Genomic DNA, 26360 nt, shown 5'->3' on the forward strand with positions numbered 1-26360 from the left:
CACTATGTTCAGAGCCAATTAGAAGCAATTGGATTTATGAATTTTTTATTTTCCTGATTGATTTTCTATTTAGTTTCTCCTGAATAACTACTTAAAAATCTTTCCATAACATTCACCCTTTTCGTTGATTTCTAGCCCTAGAGAACCAACCTCTCAGCAATTATACAAGCCCTTCACACACTTTTTTTGTTTTTTGTTTTCTGTTTTTTTTTTTTTTGGCTTCCACTTCTTTTAGTTTATTGAAATCCTCTCCAGATAAAAACCTTGAAATCATTAGGCAGATCACTGCTCAGAACCACGTTAATTCTTCTATTTTTCTCCTTAAAGGAGATGACTGGTGGACAGCTTGGAATAGCAATGAGGTATGGTATTTATCTATAATACCTCTTCCATGATGAATAACTAATTTATCCAAAATCCTATTACTCGGGACATTTCAATCATGGTGGAATAAGTTCTCTGATTTGGATCCTTGTTAATTTAGAAATGGTCTCCTTCCCTGGGGACATTCAGAGCTTCTGAGGCCAGCTGGCAATGAGGCCTGAATTTGAACACTGCAAAGTTAAGAATGTGAGCAAGAGCTTTGTTTTTTTTTAATTCAATTAATTAATATATAGTGTATTATTAATCTCAAAGGTAGCATTCAGTGATTCATCTGTTGTATATAACACCCAAAGCTCATTACATCACGTGCCCTCCTTTATGCCCCTCACCCTATTACCCTCTCCCCCCATCCTAACAAGAGCTTTTTAATTCTTGGTTTAAAATAGCCTATGACAAAGAAGAAGTCAAACTCTCCCTCTTCGCCGATGACATGATACTCTACATAGAAAACCCAAAAGCCTCCACCCCAAGATTGCTAGAACTCATACAGCAATTTGGTAGCGTGGCAGGATACAAAATCAATGCCCAGAAATCAATGGCATTTCTATACACTAACAATGAGACTGAAGAAAGAGAAATTAAGGAGTCAATCCCATTTACAATTGCACCCAAAAGCATAAGATACCTAGGAATAAACCTAACCAAAGAGGTAAAGGATCTATACCCTAAAAACTATAGAACACTTCTGAAAGAAATTGAGGAAGACACAAAGAGATGGAAAAATATTCCATGCTCATGGATTGGCAGAATTAATATTGTGAAAATGTCAATGTTACCCAGGGCAATTTACACGTTCAATGCAATCCCTATCAAAATACCATGGACTTTCTTCAGAGACTTAGAACAAATTATTTTAAGATTTGTGTGGAATCAGAAAAGACCCCGAATAGCCAGAGGAATTTTAAAAAGGAAAACCATATCTGGGGGCATCACAATGCCAGATTTCAGGTTGTACTACAAAGCTGTGGTCATCAAGACAGTGTGGTACTGGCACAAAAACAGACACATAGACCAATGGAACAGAATAGAGAACCCAGAAATGGACCCTGAACTTTATGGTCAACTAATATTCGACAAAGGAGGAAAGACGATCCACTGGAAGAAAGACAGTCTCTTCAATAAATGGTGCTGGGAAAACTGGTCATCCACATGCAGAAGAATGAAACTAGACCACTCTCTTGCACCATACACAAAGATAAACTCAAAATGGATGAAAGATTTAAATGTGACACAAGACTCCATCAAAATCCTAGAGGAGAACACAGGCAACACCCTTTTTGAACTTGGCCACAGTAACTTCTTGCAAGATACATCCACAAAAGCAAAAGAAACAAAAGCAAAAATGAACTATTGGGACTTCATCAAGATAAGAAGCTTTTGCACAGCAAAGGATACAGTCAACAAAACTCAAAGACAACCTACAGAATGGGAGAAGATATTTGCAAATAACATATCAGATAAAGGGCTAGTTTCCAAAATCTATAAAGAACTTATTAAACTCAACACCAAAGAAACAAACAATCCAATCATGAAATGGGCAAAAGACATGAAGAGAAATCTCACAGAGGAGGACAGAGACATGGCCAACATGCACATGAGAAAATGCTCTGCATCACTTGCCATCAGGGAAATACAAATCAAAACCACAATGAGATACCACCTCACACCAGTGAGAATGGGGAAAATTAACAAGGCAGGAAACAACAAATGTTGGAGAGGATGTGGAGAAAAGGGAACCCTCTTACACTGTTGGTGGGAATGTGAACTGGTGCAGCCACTCTGGAAAACTGTGTGGAGGTTCCTCAAAGAATTAAAAATAGATCTGCCCTACGACCCAGCAATTGCAGTGTTAGGGATTTACCCCAAAGATTCAGATGCAATGAAACGCCGGGACACCTGCACCCCGATGTTTCTAGCAGCCATGTCCACAATAGCCAAACTGTGGAAGGAGCCTCGGTGTCCATCGAAAGATGAATGGATAAAGAAGATGTGGTTTATGTATGCAATGGAATATTCCTCAGCCATTAGAAATGACAAATACCCACCATTTGCTTCAACGTGGATGGAACTGGAGGGTATTATGCTGAGTGAAGTAAGTCAATCGGAGAAGGACAAACAGTGTATGTTCTCATTCATTTGGGGAATATGAATAATAGTGAAGGGGAATATAAGGGAAGGGAGAAGAAATGTGTGGGAGATATCAGAAAGGGACACAGAACATAAAGACTCCTAACTCTGGGAAATGAACTAGGGGTGGTGGAAGGGGAGGAGGGCGGGGGGTGGGGGTGAATGGGTGACGGGCACGGAGAGGGACACTTGACGGGATGAGCACTGGGTGTTATTCTGTATGTTGGTAAATTGAACACCAATAAAAATTAATTTATTAAAAAAAATAAAAATAAAAAAAAATAGCCTATGAGGTCTGGGGCTTTGCCCACCCTCATTTTCTCCAGGGATTTCAGCTCCTGTCCCTAGGATCTTCCCCCAGCCCTAAACACTGCCACAACTGTCCTGGATGGCTTCAGGACCTACAGGGAATTTGACTTTGTCAACACGTAGAGCCATTAAGCTAAGAATGGCTCAGACTCTGGGGAATCTCTTCTGACCACAACCTCCCCTGGCCTGGCCTTGGCTCCACAGAAGTCCTCATCACAGCATCCACTGTTCCTTTCTTATTCATAGACGAAGAGCTGTAGGGTCCTAATGCTGGCTGGGCCCTTGGAAAGCACCCTGTTCAGGGATTTGAGCTTAGGAACTCCCTTTTCAAATGAAATCATACCAGAATGCCCCGTAAAAAAAGAACAGACAATAACAGAGCTGCTCTGAAAAAAGCATGAGTGTAGACCCCAACCACTCATCATGTCTTAGGTTCTGGTTTTATAGATGGCACAGTGGAGGCAGAAACATGTGGGGTTTTGAATAAATTTGGTTAGTGGCCCTTGGACTTTTGTTCCTGTTGGGCAGAGCCTTGGCCTCCAGCCAAATCCCTGTTCACCAGCACTTCTCCCAATATTCTTGGAAGGTTCCAGAGAGTTTCTCCCATATGATCAAGACTAAAATCGCTCATCTCCCCAATGAGTCCATTGTGTCGTCTCCACTCTGTTCCCCTCTCTCCTGCCCTTGCTGCTCTCCTGGGCTCCAGGCAGGGTACTCCTAACCCGCACAGGCATTGCCACTACCTCTGCGGGCACTTCCACCACCCGCTGCAGGCACTGCCCCACCTCCGGGGTACCCCTGCTAGGACGGCAGGGATCCCCTCGAGATCCTGAGGTTGACTTCCTCCTTTATGCATTCCATTCTGGGAAGGGGTCCCTAAGCAAGTTGATCTCTTAGAGAATAATTCATGAAAACAGCTTTTTATGTTTGCTCACAGTCTTCTCTCTCCAATGACCTGAATACTGAGTCAGTAAAAGGCTGGGATGAGGACTCATCTGTATTACTGAGAATTAAGGTTCTGGTTCTGGGTCTGGCTTATTGGCTGGGTTCTGCCCTCTAAAATGAGTTCCCATCTTCAGGCTCTTTTGTTTCTCAGGCAAATCATTTCCCTGGCAGTTCACTGGACGTGTTGACTCACAGTGGTGGGTAAGACGTAGACATCAGCTGGGCCATCTTCTCTGGCCCCATCTCTGGACTGCTCCCTACCCGCTCCTGCCCCTAGAACACACAGGAGAAACAAAATTTGTAAGGAACTTAATTTAAATTTGATTGATGTTTACCAAAAGCAGAGATCAGGGTATTCTGAGAAAAATTTCTGAAGGTAAAAATTCATCGTGGGTATAAATCAATGAGAACCGACCTGAGCAATTAATTTTAAAATTCTGATCAAGCAAACCAATTACTGTACAGGATCTAAAGAGAACACAAAGATTTACCTAATGACCAGGAAATACGAGAACTGCATGCACACACACACACACACACACACACACACACACACACTTCCCTAAACCAGAAAGGAAAGGAGAAAACTTTTCCATTCCTGTTCTCTTCTCTTAGGGTTGGTTTAAGACTTTGCTCCTTGTAGAATTATAAGAAATTTATATATCTGCCCAAAGTTCCTGACAGGAGCTCCCAAAACCCTTATAAATCCCTTAGTAACAAGAGCATGAGGAGCATCTCTTGTTCTAGTGAGGTGACTCTGGGTGGGCTCCTGGATGGGGGTTGGTCGGCAGAGATCAAGGTGTGATTAGAAGCTTGGGATTTTCAGCCCCATCCTCCATTCTTCAGAAAGGGGGATGGCTGGAAATGGGGTTAATAACTGATCATGTCTATGTAATGAAGCCTCCATAAAAACCCAAAAGCGTGGGGTTCGGAGATCTTCCAAGTGGGTGAACACATCTATGTACCAGGAGGGTGATACACTCCCAGCTTCCCAGAGACAGAAACTCCTGCACTCCAGAAGTTCCCAGACTTCACCTTCTGTATCTCTTCATCTGGCTGTTCATTCATATCCTTTAGCAATCCTTTAATAAACTGGAAAACTTAAGTAAGTGTTTCCTTGAGTTCTGTGAGCTGTTCTAGCAGAGTGTTGAATCCGAAGGGGAGGAGGTCATGGGAATCTCCAGTCTGTAGTCAAGTTGGACAGAACTTGTGGCTAACCCGGAAACCCACTACTTGTGATTGGCATCTCAAGTGGGGAGAGGGGACAGTCTTGTGGGCCTGAGCTCCTAGCCTGGGGGACACGACACCATCTTCAGGTAGACAGCATCAGAATTGAGCTAAACTGTAGGACACCAGCTGGCATCGCAGAACTGCTTAGTGGTGTGGGGAAAACCCACACAACTGGTGTCAGAAGCATTGTCAGTGTGATCGTCGTGTCAGGGTAAGGAAGAAACACGGGAGGAAGACTGGAGGTTTATTCCCACGCGTACTCAGAGTGTGGTCCACGGACCAGCCCTGTCGGCGTCATGGGGAGCTTGTTAGACGTGCAGAACCTCCGAGCCCACTCAAGAGCTGCTGAGCCAGAACACGCAAGTTAACAATGTGGGAGACTTGCCCACACTTTGAAGTCATGAGGCACTGCTCTGCACATGCAGAAACTGTGCCTCAGATCCTTTCAGACTCCACATGTGGATGAGGTACAACAGGAACAAAGTCCTGGGCACTTGGAAAGGAACAGGAGCAAAGAGGAGGAAGAAGGATGCTGGGAGTGTCTGAGGGAAAAACAAACTTCATACTTGTCACTCTTGCCAAGGATTGGCTCTGGGCACCAGCCTTTAGAGTTGGAGCCAAGAAAAACATCATCCAGCTATCCAATTTCAAATAGGAACCGTGGGTTTTCTCCAACTGCAGAGGGAGGCTGAGATCAGGGACACTGGCCCAGCAGACGGGGACCCCAGCTTCCTGCTTCCTGGCCCGTCGCAGCCCCGGAAATCGTGTGTAAGAAACTGGCAACTGGCTCGGGAAAGAATGAGACAGTCACTGTTGTGTCCCCCTTGAATGGAATCAGGGGATGCTCTGCCTCGAGATTTATTTCCAGCCTGACAACAATGTTCAGGACGTGTAAGTGGGGGAAGAAAATCCTAATTTCAGTCGGTAATGATGACACAGCCCAAGATTTTTTTCTGTCTAAGCCTCCTTATGATGGGGCAGTTAGAGATCTGCAGGAGAGAAGCAGGTAAGTACCCGGCTTTGCAAAATAACACTAGCTCATTCGCAGAAGATGGCTAAAGGTCAGTAACTGGAACGTCTGAAGACGAGTCCTATCTCGGGCTCTCCCACGCACAGGCCTGCTGTCCCAATGATGAATTTCTCTCACTGGGAAAGCACAAGATAATGGCACTGCAGGAATGGGGGGCAAAACCTGCACAGGCATGGCTCTCCCGCGCCCTGTGTGGCTCACGCTCTGTCCAGCGAGGAGATCAGCCGGGGATGCAAGTCGGGCTGGACGTGCACCCTGCGTGCACACCCTTCTCTGGATAAATACCACTACCCCGTATGTTTTTCTCTTCCACTCGGAGAATCTGTCTTGGTGACCCAGGAAATCCAGGGCTTGCACCAGATGCTGTGCTGTGGACACAGGGCCTCCACTTGGCCAAACAGACGCCCATGACAATGCAGAATTAGAAGTGGAATCAGGGCGATGCGTCTCACTCACCGCTCTCAGAGCTCTGGAGACAGGCTGCTATTAATCACTCCAGCCGCATCTATGAGGCTCTTCTCATTTGGCCACGGCTCATAGTCACAGATGCACAGCCAGGGTCTCCTGTTAAATCAAACCCAACAGCTCTATGATAATGATGACACAGGTGAATGGGGGGCAAAGTGTGCACTCTCAGCCATGTGTCCACACTATTGAAAAAGAGAAAGAAAATGTCTCCTGACTACCAACCAAGTGTCAGATCATTAGTTACTCTCTCTCCTTTTCTCTCTCTCTCTCTCTCTCTCTCTCTCTCTCTCTCTCTATATATATATATATATATATATATATATATATATATATATATATTTACATGTAAATAGAACCCCTACTTCAGCTTGGGAGCCAATCTGTGAGAACCAGAACTTGTTGCACATGGAATCAACCCCACATAGGGAGAGGTAGACCGACTGTCTCCTGTCCTTTGCTCCAGGTCAGGTGGCAACAGCAGAGAGCTGAGCCTGCTGCTCATCTTTCCACTGAGCTTTATATATTTTTATATATGTTATATATATTTATATATATTTACATGTAAATATATATACATATATAGACACATCTATATGTAAATATATATATCATACAGTATAGAAACTCAGGTCTAGGGACACCTGGGTGGCTCAGTGGTTGAGCATCTGCCTTCGGCTCAGGGCGAGATCCCAGGATCCTGGGATTGAGTTCCACATCAAGCTCCCTGTGGGAAGCCCTCTGCCTATGTCTCTGCCTCTCTTTATGTGTCTCTCATGAATAAATAAGTAAAATCTTTAAAAAAAAAAAAAAAGAAAGAAAGAAACTCAGGTCTAGGAAAATGGCAGAAATAATCACGATAGAGAAGAAGATGAATAGTAGAGAACTGAGTTAGAGGGCATAGAGAAGATGAAAAAAGAAAGAGGGAAAGGAAAAAGAGAAAGAGAAAAAAGAGTAAGAAGAAAAGGCCAGGAGCAGAAAGCAAACTGCATTCATAACCAGACTTCCTGTGCTGGGGTCCCACTTACAGGTCACTTTGCCATTTAGAGGTTGGTGACCTGGTACAGGTCACATAGCCACAGTCTCTTAATCTGTAAAGCGAGAGCAGCAATATCCCGCTAACTGCTCCACTGACTTGTTGTCAGGATCAAATAATCTGTTGCCAAGTTCTGTAAAATTAGAAGTGCTACACGAATGGAAGCTCTTCAAATGGTGGTCAAAGACTGGACGAGAATCAGAAGACCAGCTCCCCAGTGGAGAGTGAAGGGCAGCATCTACCAAAGGGTGAACAGAGCAAAGAACCCCTACTTCAGCTTGGGAGCCAACCTGTGAGAACCGGAAGATCTTGTTGCACATGGAATCAACCCCACATAGGGAGAGGTAGACCGACCGCCTCCTGTCCTTTGCTCCAGGTGGTGACAGCGGAGAGCTGAGCCTGCTGCTCATCTTTCCACTGAGCTTTCAGAGAGTCAGGGTGGAGACCCCCACCCCACCCCCACCCCCGTCCCACCAATTTCTGTGTGAGAATTAAGAGCAATCACCTCCTCTCTTCTGGGCCAGTAGCATATCACCGAGCTGTCTGACGCTTGTGTTTTATGCTTTTATTTATGACAGCCCGGGAAACCAGGGCAAAGTGCAAATGTGGTGAATGTTGGGGGTGGTGGGCAAGGCAGGGCAATCTGGGATGAAAGAAACAGAAAGCTTGGATTTATGTGACACAATTCAGAAATCACGGAGTACTGAAGAAGTTTTTGATGAAATAAAAGTCCGGGAAAAAGAAACCAGAGAAGAATAAATTAGCTGTAAAAGGCTCTCTTGTGTTTGTTTGTTTGTTTGTTTGTTGTTTTTGTTTTTTTGTAGGCCAGAGTATCAGGGGGGAGCCTAATATGAATAGTCTCTTTGAGGTGAGGACCATGGGTGAATTTTTGACAATGGAGCTGATGGGGGTGTTGTTTGGCCCGAACTGGAAATAAGGCCTGATCGAGTCTATTAACTGTGCCCAACCAGAGAGGACCACAGAGCTGCAACTGGAAATATCCACCTGTTTAGTGTGTGCATCAAGATTTCTGATTTTTTCCATGTACTGGCTGGAGGTACTGGAAGAAAGATGCTACAGAATGAAGGAGAAGGGCTCAGATCTGAGCAAATATCTCTTTGCTTTTCCTTCCTCCCTTGGGACGGGTAGAGTGGGCTGAACAGTGTCCTCAAACATATGGCCACATCCCAATCCCCAGGACACGTGCATCTTACCTTATTTGGGAAAAGGGTCTTTGTGGACATGGCTAAGTTAAGGATCTTGAGATGAGGAGATCACTGTCCCAGCTCGACTGGGGGACATCACAGAATGAGGCCATCACAAGAGTGAGGCCAAGGGAGATTAAAGAGTCATGCAGAAGAGAAGTCCATGTGAGGTGGTGGTAGAGATTGGAGTCACATGGCTTTAAGCAAAGGAAGGCCTGGACCCTCCAAACCTGGAAGAGGCAAGGAAGGATTCTCCCCTAGAGCCTCCGGAGGGTGCGTGGTCCTGCTGCCACCTTGATTGCAGACTTCGGGCCTCCAGAGCTGTGACACAATCCATTTCTATCGGTATTAAGCCACCATGATTGGGGCAATCGATTACAGCAGCCATTGGAAACTAGTGCAGGGGGGAAGAGGGCAAAGTTACCCAGTGGAGGAAACAATTCAACTCTTCTGACCTCCCCCTTTGGTCCAGATCTAGGTCCATTTGCCAGATCAGGAGACATGGAGCGAGCAGCCCGCGCTCTGGGCAGAGCCCGTGGGGGGTTTCAGCGCTGAGGAGACAGACCACTCCACACATGCTCTCCACAGGACCCGGAGAGAGGGGAAGGCCTCAGGCCCAAGGCTAAGGAATAGACGCATCCAGCCTCTCATCAAAGCCCAGCAAGCCTGGGAGATGGAAATGGAAGCTCCCAGAGTTAGTTGTGAGAGGAGTTGCTGCCACCTGGGTTTGAACCCTACCTCCCCCATTCATTGGCTGCGTACCTGTAGCCCCCAGTCTCCTTCCCTCCCACCCCCCCTCCAGTTTCTTCATCTGTAGAATGGAAGTGAGGAAACCTACCTCACAGGCTTGTTGATGGGAGGTTTGAAGTATGGCTTGGCTTCCTGAGGGGCTTCCAGATGGCTGTTGCTGTCCCCGCCTAAGATCTCAGGGTCCAGGAGCCCGAGGCCCCTCCTCACGCAGGGCTCAGCCGGGCATGTGAAGGTGCTCAGGACACACAATGCCACGTCCATGCTGGGGCGTGCCTGCGGTTCTCAGGACCTACCTTTCTACGCTCCCCAAATCACAAGGGCTAGAAACCTGCGAACTGTGGCTCTCAGACCCCCCTGCCGGCGTGGTTCCAGTTCAGATGCCACCCATGCCAGGCACAGGCATGAGAGCAGGGATCCTATTTTTGGCTCCAGCTTGCATGGCAGAAGTCTAAGAACAATGGTAGAGGTGGCCCTAGCAGCAGCAGGGTCCCACAGGGCAGGATGGAGGCCGTAGGGGGGCAAGGCCTGTGGGCCCAGGGGGTGCCGTGAGGCTGGGGGGCCGACTGCTGTGCTGGGCCCCAGGGGCATGTGACTCCTCCAACCCCCCCACTTTCACTCCTTCCCTTCCAACAACTTGGAAACTTTACTCCCCATATGAAATCCTTCTTTGCTCCAAATACCTACAATGACTTCCACCTTCTCGACTGAATCTGCCACCAGAACATCAGTCTTCTGCGGGGGCACAAGTGCCCGAGCTTTGAAGATGTTAGGGTCCCCTGAAGGTATTCCTCGACGGGAAACACCACCTGACATTCTCAACTGAAGGCTTAAAATGAAAATACACCAGGGAGAGCTATCATATTGGCTCAAATACCTTCGGGGGATCATTGATCCTGTTCGAATCTGTCATTAAAGAGAGTCTTGTAAATGAGGACGATGGAGAGGAGTGCAAGCAGGATGAAGGCGGAGCGAGGGAGCTGGATCAAAGGTGGGGAAACGAGAGAAAATCCCTCAAAATGAGGAAAAAGTAACACTGGGGAAAAGCATGTAAGTTTTAGTAGTAATACTAAAGTTTAGTAGTAATACTACTAATAGTATTTAGTAGTAATGCTAAAGACTAATACTAAATACTAATACTAAATATTAATAGTATTTAGTAGTAATATTACTAAATACTACTAAATACTAAAATTTAGTAGTAATACTACTAATACTGTAGTGTTAACTACAGTTTGACTTATTTTCATTTTTTAAGTTGCAGCAAAATATGCATAACATTAACATGACATATAACACACCATTTTAGTCATTTTTAAGTGCACAGCTCAGTGGCATTAAATACATTCACGTGGTTGTAAAAGCATCACCGCCATCCATCTCCAGAACTTGCACATCTGACCGAACTGAAACTCCATACTACATCATACGAGGACTCTCCATCCTCCCTCCCCCAGACCCCAGCTACATCATACGAGGACTCTCCGTCCTCCCTCCCCCAGGCCCCAGCTGTCATGAGTCCTTCCAGGACTGGGGTCCAGTCTTCATCTTTGGAGCATGTCTCGTGACCAGCAGTAGGCAAACCACAGAGTGGATGACAAAAATGAGATAATGCTAACTGAATTTGACAAAAAAGCAAAGAGAAGGACATGGGGATGATTTAGAAATAAACTAAAAAGAGTAAAAGTAGAATCTACTTTCTGTCTGTATCAGTTTTACTCCTCTAGGAACCACCTACAAGTTGATCACATAGGATTTGCCTTTTTGTGTCTGGCTTTTGCCACTTAGCACAGTGTCTGCCAGGGTTCATCCATGTCGTAGCGTGTGTCAGGCTCTGGGCACCAGAGAGTTAAGGCTGAATAACAACATTCAGGCTAAATAACGTATTCCATTGTATGCGTGAACCCTATGTTCTTTATCTACACATTTGCCAATGGACACTTGGTTGCTTCCATCTTTGGCTGTTTCAAGTAATTCCACTATGAACATTGATGTACACATGTACATTGTATGTACAGATGTCTCCGTTTCCCACTCTTTCGGGTAGAAAAATCCTAAAAAATAGACTTGTTGGATCACGTGGTTATTCCAGGCTTAATTTTTCTTGAAGGACCACCATATAGTTTTCCACAGCACTTGCTCCATTTGATGTTCCCACCAGCAATGCAGTTTCCAACCTCTCTACATCTTTGCTAACATGTTATTTTCTATATATTTTTTTTAAATAATAGCTATCCTTTTGGGTGCGAAGTGGTATCTCATTGTGCTTTTGATTTGCATTTCCCTAATGATTAGTGATGTTGAACATCTGTTCATGTGCCTATTAGCCATTTGTATATCTTCTTTGAAGAATGTCACTCGACTTTTTACGGGAATTAAAAAGAGAATAAGGAGATTTACGTCTGAAGAAAGAAAAAAATGTGGACCCCTCTCCCCATATAAGCTTCAGAGACTATGAAAAACAATTTTTTAAAGAATGTGTGAGATCACATTCCTTACGTATACTGAGTGCAAATGAATGCAGATGGGACTTTGCCTAGTCAAATAGACTTAATCAGAAAGCAGATTCCAATATAAATTCAAACAGGTTGTGAAACAAAATGCATAAAAGCACGTCAATTTCTATTGAAGGAAGCATAAAATCCTATAAAAATAAAATTCCCCTTGTCATTCAAATTGCAATTTATATGTGTCTGGTCTTCAGACAATAGGAAGTTGCACTGTAGGCTCCTGGACTAGGGAGGAGGGGCAAATGCGAAGGGAGCAGCAAATCAGTGAAAAGAATAAAAAGAACTGCTTACTGGTCTCTCTCTTTCACATCACACTTGATGCCTACACAAGTGATACTCAGAACTGTGCAGGAGAGAATGTTCTCTGGGCACAGTGAGGAGGTGGATCACCCGCTCCCGTTCACGCTAAGGGCATTTGTCTGAAAAGGGCGCGTGGGAGAGAGTCTGTCTACAAACCTAGACACAAAAGGGATCTTATTTGCTTTCATGATTCCTTTTCCCCTCCCTCTTCATATTTTTACGCTAAAGTGTGTGCAAATTATTCAAGCATCTGGGTCGTGATTCACCATTACTCTCTACAGCTTTTATTAAGCTTTGTGCTGTTCACAAAAGAATAGCAATGAAGTTAATTAATGGCCAAGTTTATTGGAATCTATATTGATCGCATCAAGTTTCTATCTCAATGTTTTTGACAAAAAAAAGAAAGAAAGAAAGAAAGAAAGAAAGAAAGAAAGAAAGAAAGAAGAAAGAAAAGCGCTAATGCTAACAGCTAATGGAGTGATGGATACTTAGTAGATGCTCAATATGTATGAATGAATGAACACTCGGAAATCTGAGCCCCCATCATTTCTTCCCTGAATTATAATTGCTTCCTAATTGCTCTCCCTGCATACCACCTAGCTGCTGTTCACCAGATCGTATAACTGGGAGTCATCTTTACCACTCCTAGCTCATGCTTCACTAGCCATCCACAGTCAGGGGCTGTTGTGTTATCTTCAAACTAAATCTACAGCATTTCTCTCCCTCTCCAAACTCCCTGCCACAGTTGAGTTCCGGCTCTCATCAATTGTACCTGGACTTTTTAATAGCCTTCTTTCCAAAAACTCTCTTTGTTTTAATACATCCACTAACATTCCAACACAGTGATCTATCTTTCTTTTTCTTTCTTTCTTTCTTTCTTTCTTTCTTTCTTTCTTTCTTTCTTTCTTCTTCTTTTTTTTTTTTGGTGATCTTTCTTTCTAAATCTAATGACATCAGGAATAACATTTCTAGAAACATAAGTAACAGGAACTAGAAGCCTATGTAACAAAAACAACAGGCATGAATATATGAAAAATATATGAACAATGATGTTGGATCGTAATTTGTAATATTAAGAATTGCAAACAGGGGCACCTGGGTGGCTCAGTCAGTTGAGCATCTGACTCTGGATTTCAGGTCAGGTCATGAACTGGGGTCCTGAGATTGAGCCCTGCGTCGGGCTTCATGCTGGGTGTGGAGCCTGCTTAAGATTCTCTCTCCCTCCCTCTCTCTCTCTCTCTCTCTCTCTGCCCTTCCCCCACTCAAGCACGTGCTCTCTCTCACTGCCCCCCTCTTTCTCTCCCAACTTCAAAACAAAAAAGAATTGCAAACAAACCAAACATCAATCTATATAAAAATTAAAGAAATTATCTCTAAAATGGAATACTATGACAAAGAAGTGGGTAGACCTACATGAACTGGCATAGGAGGGTGTCCCCAATAGTGTTACCTTCAAAAGAAAAGTTGCAGATAGGAAGCCACACAGAATATAGAGAGTCAGAGCATTTTGTACAAAGTGTAAATATGAATTGTGTAGGAAAGAGTTAACAAAGCAGGCCTGACTGTAATCCTCTGAAAGTTCTGCTTATCAGGGTGGCCTTGGCTGGCATCCGGGAAGTTGGAATTTAGGAGAATTCCTGCTATATCAACTGATAAAAGTGGTTTCCTACACCTAAACTGGTTGTACAACCAACATGGTTTATACTGAACTCCTGCTTTCCTTCTGGGAGTCAGAAATTTTGGTATGTATCAGAGCCTCTCTGTGTGACCCGAGCCCCATAACCCTAGACACTGAGTCTCTAAAGAGCTTCCTCTGCAGACAACATTTCACATGTGCCATCATAACTCCTTGCTGGTGGAAGTAAGCATGTCCTGCATGAGTGCGCCAGGGGAGACCCTGGGAAGCTTGTGCCTGGCTTCTCCCAGAGTTCACCCTGTGAGCCTTCTCCTTGTGTTGATCTTGCTCTGAATCTTTTCACTGTAAATAAATCCTGTGAATATGACTGTATGCTATGTCCCATGAGTCCTCCTGGCAAATCACAGAACAAGAGGGTGGTCTTGGGGACCCCCAACACACTAATACATTGCTTTATTTATATATGCATCGGAAAAAGGCTGGAATCATTGAGGATTTTTAATTTTTAGTAGAGGGTTGAAATCGTCATTTTACCTCTTACTATTGATCTTTTTAGTGCTTTGGGAATACAACTGAGTTTTGATCACGTGTATGTGTGTCTTCAGTGACTGGCCGTGTTGTAATGATCACTTACATGTATGTCCCCAGGTCATGATGAGTCCTCTTGAGACTGGGGTCCGGTCTCCATCTTTGGAACATCTCCCCTGACTAGAAGTAGGCAAACCACACAGTAGATGACAAAAATGAGATAATGCTAACTGAATTTGACAGAAAAGCAAACAGAAGGACATGGAGATGATTTAGAAATCAACTAAAAAGAGTATTTACATGTGGAATCTCCTTTCAAGTTTCAGGATTTTCAGTACCTTTGATTTCGCAGCTTATTTCAAGCCTCCCTAGTTTTTTACCCCTATTTGGAAGAGATATAGGAAAAGCCAAAAATAAAGGGGAAAGAAAAGAGATGAGATATAGTTAGATAAGAATAGAAAAATAACTACAATTTAAATTTCTTCACTCCAGAGGCAAGCAGCTACTAGCCCTTTCATTTAATGTAGTTTATCCAAAAGAGGACAGCATGACTTCTTTCTCAAAGAAATCCCTGTTGGCAGCACGACTGCAGCATCAGAGAAGGACATCAGCCGTGTGGTAGTTAGGATATGAAACAAATGTGGAAACCTTTTACATCTTCTTTCTCTTGAAACTGTGGTTTTGTAAGAACAATTAAATACCTGAGTGACCATGGGGGTACCACTGGGTGAGCACAAGCTAACTCAAGCGTTTATTCATTGCCTCGGGCTATCCTAATACAGAACTGTTTTATTTTTTAAATTGCACCTGGTATATAAAAGTAAACCAACATAGATTCAGATTTGGGCGCCAATTCCTGAAGACTTGTCTGTGGAGATGTGGAGAGGGCATAAATAATTAAAGAAACATACAGGAATATTCAACTACCGAGTATAAGTGGGCTAGATCCAAGATACTTTGAGTTTTAAACTCTGTCTTTACTGGGAGTCTATAATTCAAGCTGGCAGTGAGTTAGTATTTTCTAAATTTTTCTTGCTTTGTCATAGATGTACCATGCACTATATAGACAGACACAACTTGAGGTGACACAGAAATGCACACTTCACATATGTGTATGAATATTTTATTTCCATGTTACAGCCAACCCGTGAATTGTCTCACTTGAAAAGGAGTATATTCAAGTGGTCAGGCTGGCCCTGTCCAGGAGCTGAGAATAATTTAGAGGTACCCAAAACCATAATTTAAAAACCATTAAATTCCTCTCTGAGCTCTGCTGCCATGGGCTTCCAGCCATAGCCTTGAATAGGTTTTTATCCTGGTGAAAGATCGGAACCTGTTTTACATGCTGAAGCTTTGTAAAAAGGTGAATCCATCTACTCTTTTACAGAAAGTCAGAGTTCCCTTGACATTTTCATTACTAATAGCCATTTTTCAAACTAAATTCCCACTTCAGTTGATTCTCAGTGGTCATAAATGGTTGTCAGAACTTGCCCAGGGTTCATCTAGATATTCCTTTGAGATATACTTATTGGCAAGCAGACAGATTTCTTCCATATGCCATAATATATAGCCGCCATGTGCTCAGATACAAAATTGTGTGTGTGTGCGCATGTGTGCAATAGCGTCAGATCTCAAGGACAGGTGGCTTCTTTTTTTAAAAAAGGGGCCAAGAGAAAGTTGCCTGTGCAGATTCTGGCCAATTTCCCCATGTGTTTTACAAATAGGGTTAACTGATTAATGAGAAGCAAAGGCTTAAGGTCAAATACCTGAATTTAGAATCCAATGTGATGCAAAGTCATTGAACAATTAATGATTTGAGTAAAGCTCAACAGGCAGTGAGTAATGCATGTATTTTGGGGAGTCGCTTCCCAGGCAAAGAAAGCAACAAGTGCAAAGGCCCTGTGGCCAGAGTGGAATGAATTAGAAGAAAATTTCAGACAAATTATACAGAAAGTTCCCAGGGGGCCAGATTTTATAGGACCTTGAAGCCTCTGTGAAGACTTTGGCTTTACTCCACTTGAGGTAGGAAGTCATTGGAGGGAAGGTTTTAAGCAAAGGAGTGACGTGATCCAATTTAACTTTAGCTGCATCACTTGGCTGCATTGATTAGACCACAGAACAGCATAGATGGAAGACAAAAGAAACTGTCAGGAGCTCCTGTGAGAGATGCTGGTGCCTTACTGCAGTAGAGGTAGCGGGAATTGCTGGCCAGGAGAATGAGGGGTGGGAGAGAAGAAGATTTGGTCAAGAACAACTGGGAGAATGAAGGTGGCATTTCTAAGTCTTTTTCATCTAATTTATTTTCAGTGAATTCTCTAGCTTTTCATTTTCCTGGAATTATAAAGACACAGTCTCAGTGACCAATGGGCTGGCAGTCCTTAAAAAAGGGCAATTCCAAGGTTGTGTCTAGAGAGTGGCCCAGAACCACCAAGCTCCAGTCCACCTGAGCCCGGGCCTGCAGAGCACCCAAGGCACCGGGGATTGGGACAAGAGACAGGAGTCTCATTACTAGTAAGGAACTGAGGCATTTTCCCAGAAGAGCAGTTTTCCTGAGAGAAAAGAGAGTATGTGTCACTGGACCAGTGACCACGTTCGAATAGCAGGAGAGAGAAACTTTCAGAATCAGCATGTACAACGTCTGACCCCCACGCTCTTCCCCAGCCTGGACCCCCACTGACTTCTGCCTGGGTCCCTGCGACAGAGAAAGATGTGAATAAAGCTTGAAAGGGTTTCCACTAAATCTCTGTAGGGCCCCCCACTTGGGCTGGACTCAATGGGGCCCTCCTTTCGGTGTGGCACTGGCTTCCTCCTCCCCACCACCCCGCAGGGCTACCTGGGGTCCACCAAGAAAAGAAAAACAAGTCAGACTGGGTTCATTTATGAGTGAATTCAGGGCACCCCCTGGGAACTCCCAGAAACCCATGATGGCAAGCACGCTGGGCCAGGGAGCCTATATTTGGCACTAGAAATAACACCAGGGAAGCCCAGACTCTGTGAGTCTTCAGTGGTGTGGCGATGTCTCTGTCTGCCCCCCTCCACTCAGACCTTGGGAGAAGATTGGCAGCCCCACTGGGACAGCCCCTGGCAGGGCCAGGGTAGCGATTGCCAGGGGCTAAATTTTAGAACCAAAGAGATAGTCGAGATCCACACCCAGTGGGGGAGGCTTCAAAAGATCAAACACTGAGACTGGAGTGTTTTTACCTTTTTTTAAAAGTATAACTCTACTGGAAATAATTTTTCTTTCCCCCTTGACTAAGGATTAAGTTGCAAAGTGAGAGCAACTATGATGTTGGAACGAGATGAGGGGAAGGGGGCTCAGGCCACACTGAGTCTCTGCTCTGGTCCTAGTTGCCAGGGGACACCCAAGCCTTAAGATTTGGTGATATGCAAAAATGTGGGCTGGGAGAGTTAGCAGGCAGGACTCCTGTGTCCCCAAACCTCCAAAGTGCTCCCACCTGCCCCCAGGACCATAAATGCTTATGGAATATGCTATTTTCCCTTCTTCAAACAGATGAAGGGGAGTTTAAACTGCTCCTAGAGCACATTTATCGGGAGATATAAATAACAAATGGCTCCCTACTGGGTATTGGAATGGTCCATGAAAGGAAGAGGTACAACCCTCAGGAGCAAATTGAGGTCAGCCAGTTCAAGTCCCAACTTCAATCCCCAACTTCTTTTTTAATTTATTTATTTTAGAGAGAGAGAGAGATTGGGGGGTGCAGAGGGAGAAGGAGAGAGGATCTCAAGCAGACTCTCCACTGGGCGTGGAGCCCAACATGGGGCTCGATCTCACATCCCCAAGATCATGACCTGAGCCGAAATCAAGAGCCAGACACTTAACCGACTGAGCCACCCAGGTGCCCCTTCAGTCCCTAACCTCTGAAGATCTTGAGCAAAGTATTCAACTCAGCGCAGTGGATCTCAGTCTTAACTGTGCATTAAATTCATCTGGGGACACTTTTAAAATCCCAATACCTAGGCGTCACGCCAGACCGACCAACCAAATGAGAATCTATAGGGGTGGGACCAAGGATCAGGATGCTTTTAAAGCTCTCCAGGTGATTTCAATGCATAGCCACTGTTAAGAGCCAATAGTTCTCAGACTTCCCTCCCCCCTTCCCTGCCCCGGGGCAACTAAAACAATCTCCATGAGGCCACATTTTACAAAAACTCCCCAGTGCTCACCATATGCAGTTAGGGCTGCCAAACACAGATTCTCATTAGTAATGAGGTTATCACGCTTAACTCATTAGCCTATTGTCAGGATTGTGTGAGATAACATATGTTACGCTCTAGGCATAGAGCTTGGTCCTTAATAAGCATTTAATAGATGATAGGTATTATTATTTTAATTATCATTACTGCTGTTATTATTAGATACCACACAGGGAGAAAGGAATGCAGTGGGGGAGACTGGAGATCATAAACGCACACTTGGAGACATTCTAGGGCGGCCAAATCCAACTCCACTGGCTTTTGTGTTAGGCCTAGCATGGCCCAGTCCAGCCCAGAACCCGACCTGGAGGCTTGTCCAGCCCTGATCTTTGACTGTAGGCCCCACCCATTTTGCCCCCTTGAGTGACCTGGTTCTAGAAGAAGAGGTCAAGGAAGAGAACCCGCTAGTGGGTCTGGTGTGGACCAGGAAAGGGAGGTTTGGGGAGCCTAGCCAGGCCGGCCACTCTTCAGCTTAGTCAACATGCCTCCGCGCTGGCCTCTGCGTACAGCCATGGAAATGAATTCAGGAAACAGTTGATTTGTAAAGGGCTGACATGCCTGTGACAGCAGGCTCAGCCTACTGCTGTACGTGGTCCCTACGTGTGGGGCAAGAGAGCGGAGGTCACCAGGAGATGCCGGGTCTGCGGGCACCCCCTTCGTCCACCTGGGAAAGGCAGAGGCACAGCTCCGTCCCTCTTATCAGCAGGCCATCTTCTTCAACACCCCTTGACATCAGGCAGGTAGCCACCTACCCACCCTCATTTGCTTGGACGGCCTCTCCGAACCCCTCATACTTCATCCCAATGTGAGGCCAAGAAAACATTCTTTGACGTCAGCCACCTGTCCAAGGACAACTGCATCAAATTCAGGGAAAGGAGGCCCCAGAAGAGACTCCCAGAAGCAGCAGCTCCTCTGGGCTGGACATTCTGGAACAGACCAGCGTTTTCCAAGTGGGGAGGGGTCTTGGAGTACCACTGGCTCAGAAGCAAATCTTGAGGGAAGAAGGGAATTGTCTGGAGCTGCCCCCCACCCGCCCCCAAGCCTTTCTACGGTGAAGAGCCCAGCTTGCTCCCAAGGCCTGTGTTCATTAACCGCGGCCTGGGGTTGAGGGTGGGGGGCAGGAGCTGCTCCAGGCCTGCAGGGCCCCACGCAGGCCCCAGCCCCGCTCACAGGAGGCGCGGTTAATGACTGTTCACTAGGCGATTACTAGGAATTAATTCAGGAGAGAAGATAATCAATAGATGGCCCACTGAGAGTGGTCCATTAAGGTAGACCGGCTCGGCTCCTCAGGTGTGATAAATCGCGCGTTTAACGTATTCAATACCATAATAAAGGTTGCAATTAAATGAGGCAACTTGGCATCTTAATAACTGCGCGCTTGCAAAGATTTAAACTTCAGCCTGAGACACAGAGGAACATTCACGGTCCCTCGGACGGGTTTCCTTTCTGGAAGAGAGAAAATAACGTCTGACTCTTCTCCTGAGAAGCTGACAGGGCACATCTGTCCCCAGATCTTTCCAGAGTTAAAAGGAAGAGGTGACTTTGAGCGCCTGCCACTGCGTCTTCTGTTCTGGGTATCTCTCCGCCGGCTTAATGATCGCCACCGTCCCGGGGGGTGGAAGGCAGGCTGGAAGGGGCCCCGGGGACCTCGGGCAGGGACCCGGTGGCCCGAGCACTATGCAAATCAGCGCACAGACAGATGACTTGGCAAGAGGCCTCGTAAGCCTTCCCAGACCAGCTCATCTCCCCATGGCTTCTTATTAAAAGAGAAGCACTTGCTGCCACGTTTGGCCTTTGGCCCTCCCTCATCCTTTCTAGACTTTGCATGCCTGTGAGTGCCTGGGTGTGCGCGCACACACACACACACACACACACCACACGTGCATTTAAAATCCGATTTTTTCCTTTCCCTCTAAGTTCTGACTAAAAATTCTTCAAGGCAAATTTCAGAGGCCTCTTATAATCACAAGTCATCTGTCCAGCACTTTGCAAAACAGATGCATTTTGTTCACCTCCATCCCACCCAGGGGCTGGGCGTCAACTGTGGGACATTGGGAAACGGCTGCCGACCTCGTCACACCTCCCCCGGGATGGGATTATGAGTCTAGGAAGAGAGTCGGTAAAATTAAGGGTGAAACTGCTTTTGCGTCCACACCTTCTCGTGTAAGGGCACACTGCCTGGGATCCTAACCTGGGGGCAGGGTTTCGAGTGCAGCTGAGCCCGGTCCCTGCCACCTCGCCCCCCACCCCCAGGCCCCCAGCCGCTGCTAGTCTACACCCTCAGTGTTAAATTGAGCAACCTCTGCAGAGATCACAGACCTCAAGAGTGAAACGAAATGCTTAAAGGAGGCTTTTCAGCTTAAACTGATATTAAGTCCACTGTGATGTTAGATGAAAATGTCTTGCTTGGGATGCCCGGGTGGCTCAGTGGTTTAGCACCACCTTCAGCCCTGGGTGCAATCCTGGAGACCTGGGATAGAGTCCCATGTCGGGCTCCCTGCATGGAGCCTGCTTCTCCCTCTGCCAGTGTCTCTGTGTCTCTCATGAATAAATAAATAGAATCTTAAAAAAAAAAATGTCTTGCTTTGTGGGCTGCTGGGAGACATGATCTTTCTGTGCCTCTGAGCCTCAGGGTGCAGTGCTGTCCCGAGACACAGGGAAGGAGTCACCACAGGCCTTCTCTCCATCCCCCCTCGCCTCTGAGTTGAGCCTAGAAGGAGGGACGTCAACCTGCCAACTGGCCGGCCACTCGGCGGCACAGGTAGATGCAGCAAGTCGTGCCCTTCTCATGAGGATCAAGCCCGCGCTCTTAGATCACAGGTAGTGACTGGCTAGTGTCCGCAGGACATTTAGCTCTTTATTTTTTTTAATTTGTATTTATTTATCCATGAGAGACACACACACAGAGAGGCAGAGACACAGGCAGAGGGAGAAGCAGGCTCCATGCAGGGAGCCCGACGTGGGACTCGATCCCGGGTCTCCAGGATCACGCCCTGGGCTGAAGGCGGCACTAAACCGCTGGGCCACCAGGGCTGCCCTAACTCTTTCCAGTTAAAAGAAAACAAAGGATGCTTCTTGGCCGGGCTACCTTGGTGTGAAGTATTAAAATGTACTCCTCAAAAAAAATTAAAAAATAAAAAGAAATAAAATGTGCTCCTCTGGGTCACGGCTTGGTAAAGCCACAGTCCTCAAGGTGGACAAAGCCCCCGTGGGAAGGGCTGGCGCTGGTGCGGTGAACTTGGGCAGAGGGGAGGCTGCACCTGTCCCCCCGGCTGGGCGCCCTCGGCCTGCGCCTCTGACTCACTGAGGTGCACAGGATGGGGCTGGGCAAACCCAGCGCCTGGAAGACGGGGTGAGCTCTGGGATGGCCTGGCCGGCCCGAGCCTGAGCGGAGGGGTGAGAGGCGGGCTGCTGAATCCTGGGCCCCCCGGACTCTGGGAGGAGCCCACTCGGGCCCTCTCGCAGCATCCTACAGCCCTGAGGCCCTGCCCGTCCATCCCTGACTGTGACATCCCGGCCAGGCAGGCTGTAGGGACTGAGGACTGCAGATTTTGTGGCCTCAGCTGTCGGAAGAGGTCCCCCACGGTGATGACAGCTGTCTGGAAGCTGCTCCTGCCCCTGAGGTCGGAGCAGCTTAGGACGCTTGTCCAACCCCATGCTTGTCAGCCTGCCCAATTCCTCACTGCCTTTGTGGAGTGCACCAGAATCCAAGCCCCTGGTGCCCCCATTCACTTGTCCAACAAATATTTACCAGGAGCTTAGGATATGCCAGGGCCTGTGCTAGGTGCTGGGGAGATAGAGTGCTAAGTGAGAAAGATACTGACTCCTGGAATGTTAACATCTAGCAAAGGGACACCAGACCCTAGACCAATAATTATATACGTAATGGTTCGTTTTAATTGCGTAACTGGATCAAGTGCAATTCCATCGTCCTCCAAGGGCTCAGCCAGGCACAGACTCTTGACGAGCTTCCTGGAGGAACCCTCACTTAGTTTGGAGAATTGCAAATGTCCATGGAGAGGCAGAAGGGTTTGAGAGAGCATCTGGTTCCCCTATCCCTAGGGCACAGATGAGTTCATTGACATATAGAGTCAAGAGGAAACTTGCCCAGGGTCCCATGGCCTAACTGAGCCACTGAATTAGTATGAGAACCAAACCACATGCGAGAGGTTGTAAATGCATAGCCTAACATACACCTTATAATGATACTAGCAGAAAGGGAGAAGCAGAGGGGTGGAAAGTCCCATGTCGCAATGCTCGTGTTTCTGATTTGGGAGTGCATTCTGTGTGACCATAAGAATCTTGAGCGGGGCTGGAGTCCTGGGAATTCCCTTCTAACAAAATGACGAAAGTGCTCAATAACGGCCTGACTCATAGGTTGCTGAGAAACTGTCTAATATCTCCACCCAGGCTTTTGCTCAACTCTTCCATTAAGCCTACATCTTCCTGGTAAAGTGGACTTCATGGTGTCAGAAGCGTAAAAGAGTTCTTCCCTGCCCCACCTTTTTCTTGGAGACCCCTTAGTCCCATTCAGGCAAAGTATACAGGAGAGAGTGATTTATTTCAACCAAGCTAGACTTGAACTAGCTTAGAGGAAATTCCTAGTGAGTATCCAGGGTATCTCCAAAACAAATACCTAGTGTACTTTCTGAGGACTCTGCCTCCGTCCCAGAGGTCTGGTGTGACCAGGCCAGCGGGAAAATTCCCTCGAGGGCTGTTTTGCTGGAGCTAACAGGAAATTTCATATTACTTCCCCCTTCGATGGTTTCCAGGGACCACTTATTAGGGCTGGGTACTTCTGTGAACCCATTATTTTCACAAGATGATTTAAATTAGCATTGGTAGGACTGTTTGAAGATACTTTTAATGTAGTGGTTAAAATTGGATGATGTTACAATCCCAGTGAAGCTTATGCTGGCAGGAGTGATTTAAATATTTAAAGTGTTTAAATTGTTTAGGCTGTAAAAATTGTGCACTGAAATGGTGTGAATTTGGTCAATTTCCCCTCACAGCCACCCTCTGTTTCAGTCTCATTGATTACCCTGATATCACAGTCGCCTCCATCAGAAGAGACCCTAACCCTAGGGCTGTTGGAACAAGAGGATAAAGGGGACACATTTCAGATTCCTGTCTCCTATGTTCTCTGGAGGCCCAGGTGAATGCTCAGGTATTTTGCTGCCACTAAGGGAACTCACCCAAGAAGCCAACTTCTTTTATTTCTTCCCCTGAGGTACCCATGAAATAGTTGTTTATCTAGGGATAAGCATAAGGGCAGCTTCCCCACTGGGCACCAGGCTTGCCTAATAGCACATAGCTAGCCTGAAGCAAATCTTGCAGCTAAGAAAGGGGACACAGGCTTCGATTTGAAATGTAAGAGACGCCTGGGTGACTCAGCGGTTGAACGTCTGCCCTTGGCTCAGAGCGTGATCCCGATTTCTGGGATCGAGTCCCACATTGGGCTTCCTGCATGGAGCCTGCTTCTCCCTCTGCCTGTGTCTCTACCTCTCTCTTGAATAAATAAATAAAATCTTTTTAAAAAATTTCAAAGATTTTGAAATGGGCAGAAAGGATTCCTGGGTGTCCTGTCTAGGGGTCATCTCCATCTTTCATTGTCTTTGAGCTAGTTTACAGTTTTGTAAGTTAGAAAACTAACTTTCGTAAGTTAGAAAACTTACAAAACTAGTTTACTAACTAGTTTTGTAAGGTAGAAAACTAATGACAACGCAAATGATTCTTATCCATAGAAATACAAACAAATTGTGTCTACTTGAATGCAGTTGATTATTGCCCTGGTGGGTATCCACCAGTTTTTCACCTATTTATTTCAATATTCTCTGATCGTTTACGATATATATACATCTGTTCTGGATTTCCCTTTGAACCAGTTGTAACATCTTTTTTCCTTTCTCATTAATTAATGAGTTAAATGAAATCTTTGACATGTGTTCATTCTTTATTTGTATGTGTCATGACTTTATCTAAAAATATTAGCCTTTAAGATAAGGGTAAGTTCAGTCTCATACAGTATAGCTGTAGAAATATTACTTAATATCGCCTGTGATGGTTATAAAATAAAAAATTATATCAAGTTCACTTCTATAAACTGCCTAAGACAATAGTAGAAAAGAACATTTAAAAAACTGAGATACTTACTGAAAAAGCTCTGTCCGTTTTGGGTTCTAACAGACAGAGCAGGCAAGTGGAAGTGGCCATTTCAGTGGGTCTGGAGAATGGGATCCACATTCTGGCTGGGGCTTCTGGTCATCTTTTCCCATCATGACCATACTCATTGCAGTGTTTGCAAGTTCAGAAAAGTTACTCCAACTTAAGGCAACTTTATGGACCACTTGCTATCACAGAGTTACGTCTGTGATATGACTGTTGCCTGCCCAAGAACTCATAGCTACTGTAGAGCAAAATTTGCCACTACCAATCTCCTTGGCACTTGGATTATTTCAGGCTGGATATTTTTAAGAAATAGAAGGCTCAGAAAGAATCTTTGATCTTCTCCTAACTGCCTAAAAGAACTGACATAGAAGACCTGCTGCAATATGGAAACTAATACCATAGATACTTACAGTACAATAGGAACTAGGCATAGTAGACAAGGAAGGGCCTAGAAAAGTCTGTTTGTTAAAATTACTCTCTGTGTCCCATAGTTTCTGGATGGCCCCCCAAATATCTGTTTAACGATTTACTCTTTTTCAACTTCTGTGAACTGTCTCATTCCCTTTGAAGTTCCAGACCCCTCCTCTCTTTTCCTTTTTTATTTTTATTTTTTTTTTAATTTTAGAGATCTATTTGTTTGTTAGAGAGAGAGGGAGGGAGAGAGAGAGAGAATGTAAGCAAGCAGGAGGGGCAGGGAATGGGAGAGAGAATCTCAAGCAGACTCCATGCTTGGGTGCAGAGCCAGACGTGGGGCTCGATCTCACAACCCTGAGATCACAGCCTGAGGGGAAACCATAAGAGTCAGATGCTGAACCTAAGGCTGCTCCACCCAGGCATCCCCCTCCCCTCCTGTCTTTAGCTCTGGATAGCATATAAGCCTCAAATGCCTGACTGCCTGGGGGTTTCATGTTCTTATGGAGCTCCCTGCCAGACACACAATTAAATTTGTTTTTCTGTTCTTAATTTACTTTCTGTCATTTTAGCTATTCAACCAGTCAAAAGAACTAAGAGGGATAGGGAGAAATTTTTCCTTCCTCAATACTACATAAGACCTGTCATGCCAGCCAGAGGAAGCACCTTTTTTGATAAAAATAAAAATGAATAACCCAAGACCTAATAAAGAGAGAGACAACACAGTGACCTGATCAGACATAGGTTCCTCTTTTTTTCTCTGTCATCTCATGTTCACTCTTGTTTACCAAAATGAGGAAAGGAAGAAATGCAGTAAGCACACAACCTGGGCTATAAGCTATTGCATTTGCTGGTATGTTCTCACCTGACTTTAGGAAAAGTCTATTTACTATGGAGAAAATGTAAGGATTCTCACCTTCAGGTTTGATGTTCAAATCCAGGGAAGACACTATTCATTCCACAGAAGAGAAAAGATTACCAAATAGTAGGATCCTATTTTTATTTAAATATTTAAATATAATTATATAAAATATATTTAAATGTCTGCAAGAATATATGAAAATTAAATATATCTGGTGAATCACAAATAATAATTATTATTAATTTATTATTA

At 45.3% G+C, this 26360-nt stretch overlaps 1 long non-coding RNA gene across 1 annotated transcript; it reads right to left on the bottom strand.

Annotated features, from left to right (window-relative positions):
• Window positions 1–2869: 2869 nt before the first annotated feature.
• On the bottom strand, window positions 2870–7755 carry LOC129503932 (uncharacterized). The gene is made up of 3 exons (XR_008663261.1): window positions 7519–7755; window positions 6482–6589; window positions 2870–4038 (listed from the first exon to the last, which is right to left on the bottom strand). It is a non-coding gene; the product is annotated as an uncharacterized LOC129503932 (long non-coding RNA).
• Between the last annotated feature and the right edge of the window lie 18605 nt (window positions 7756–26360).

The sequence above is a fragment of the Nyctereutes procyonoides genome, unplaced genomic scaffold (assembly GCF_905146905.1).
Source record: "Nyctereutes procyonoides isolate TBG_1078 unplaced genomic scaffold, NYPRO_anot_genome, whole genome shotgun sequence".
Taxonomy (NCBI): domain Eukaryota; kingdom Metazoa; phylum Chordata; class Mammalia; order Carnivora; family Canidae; genus Nyctereutes; species Nyctereutes procyonoides.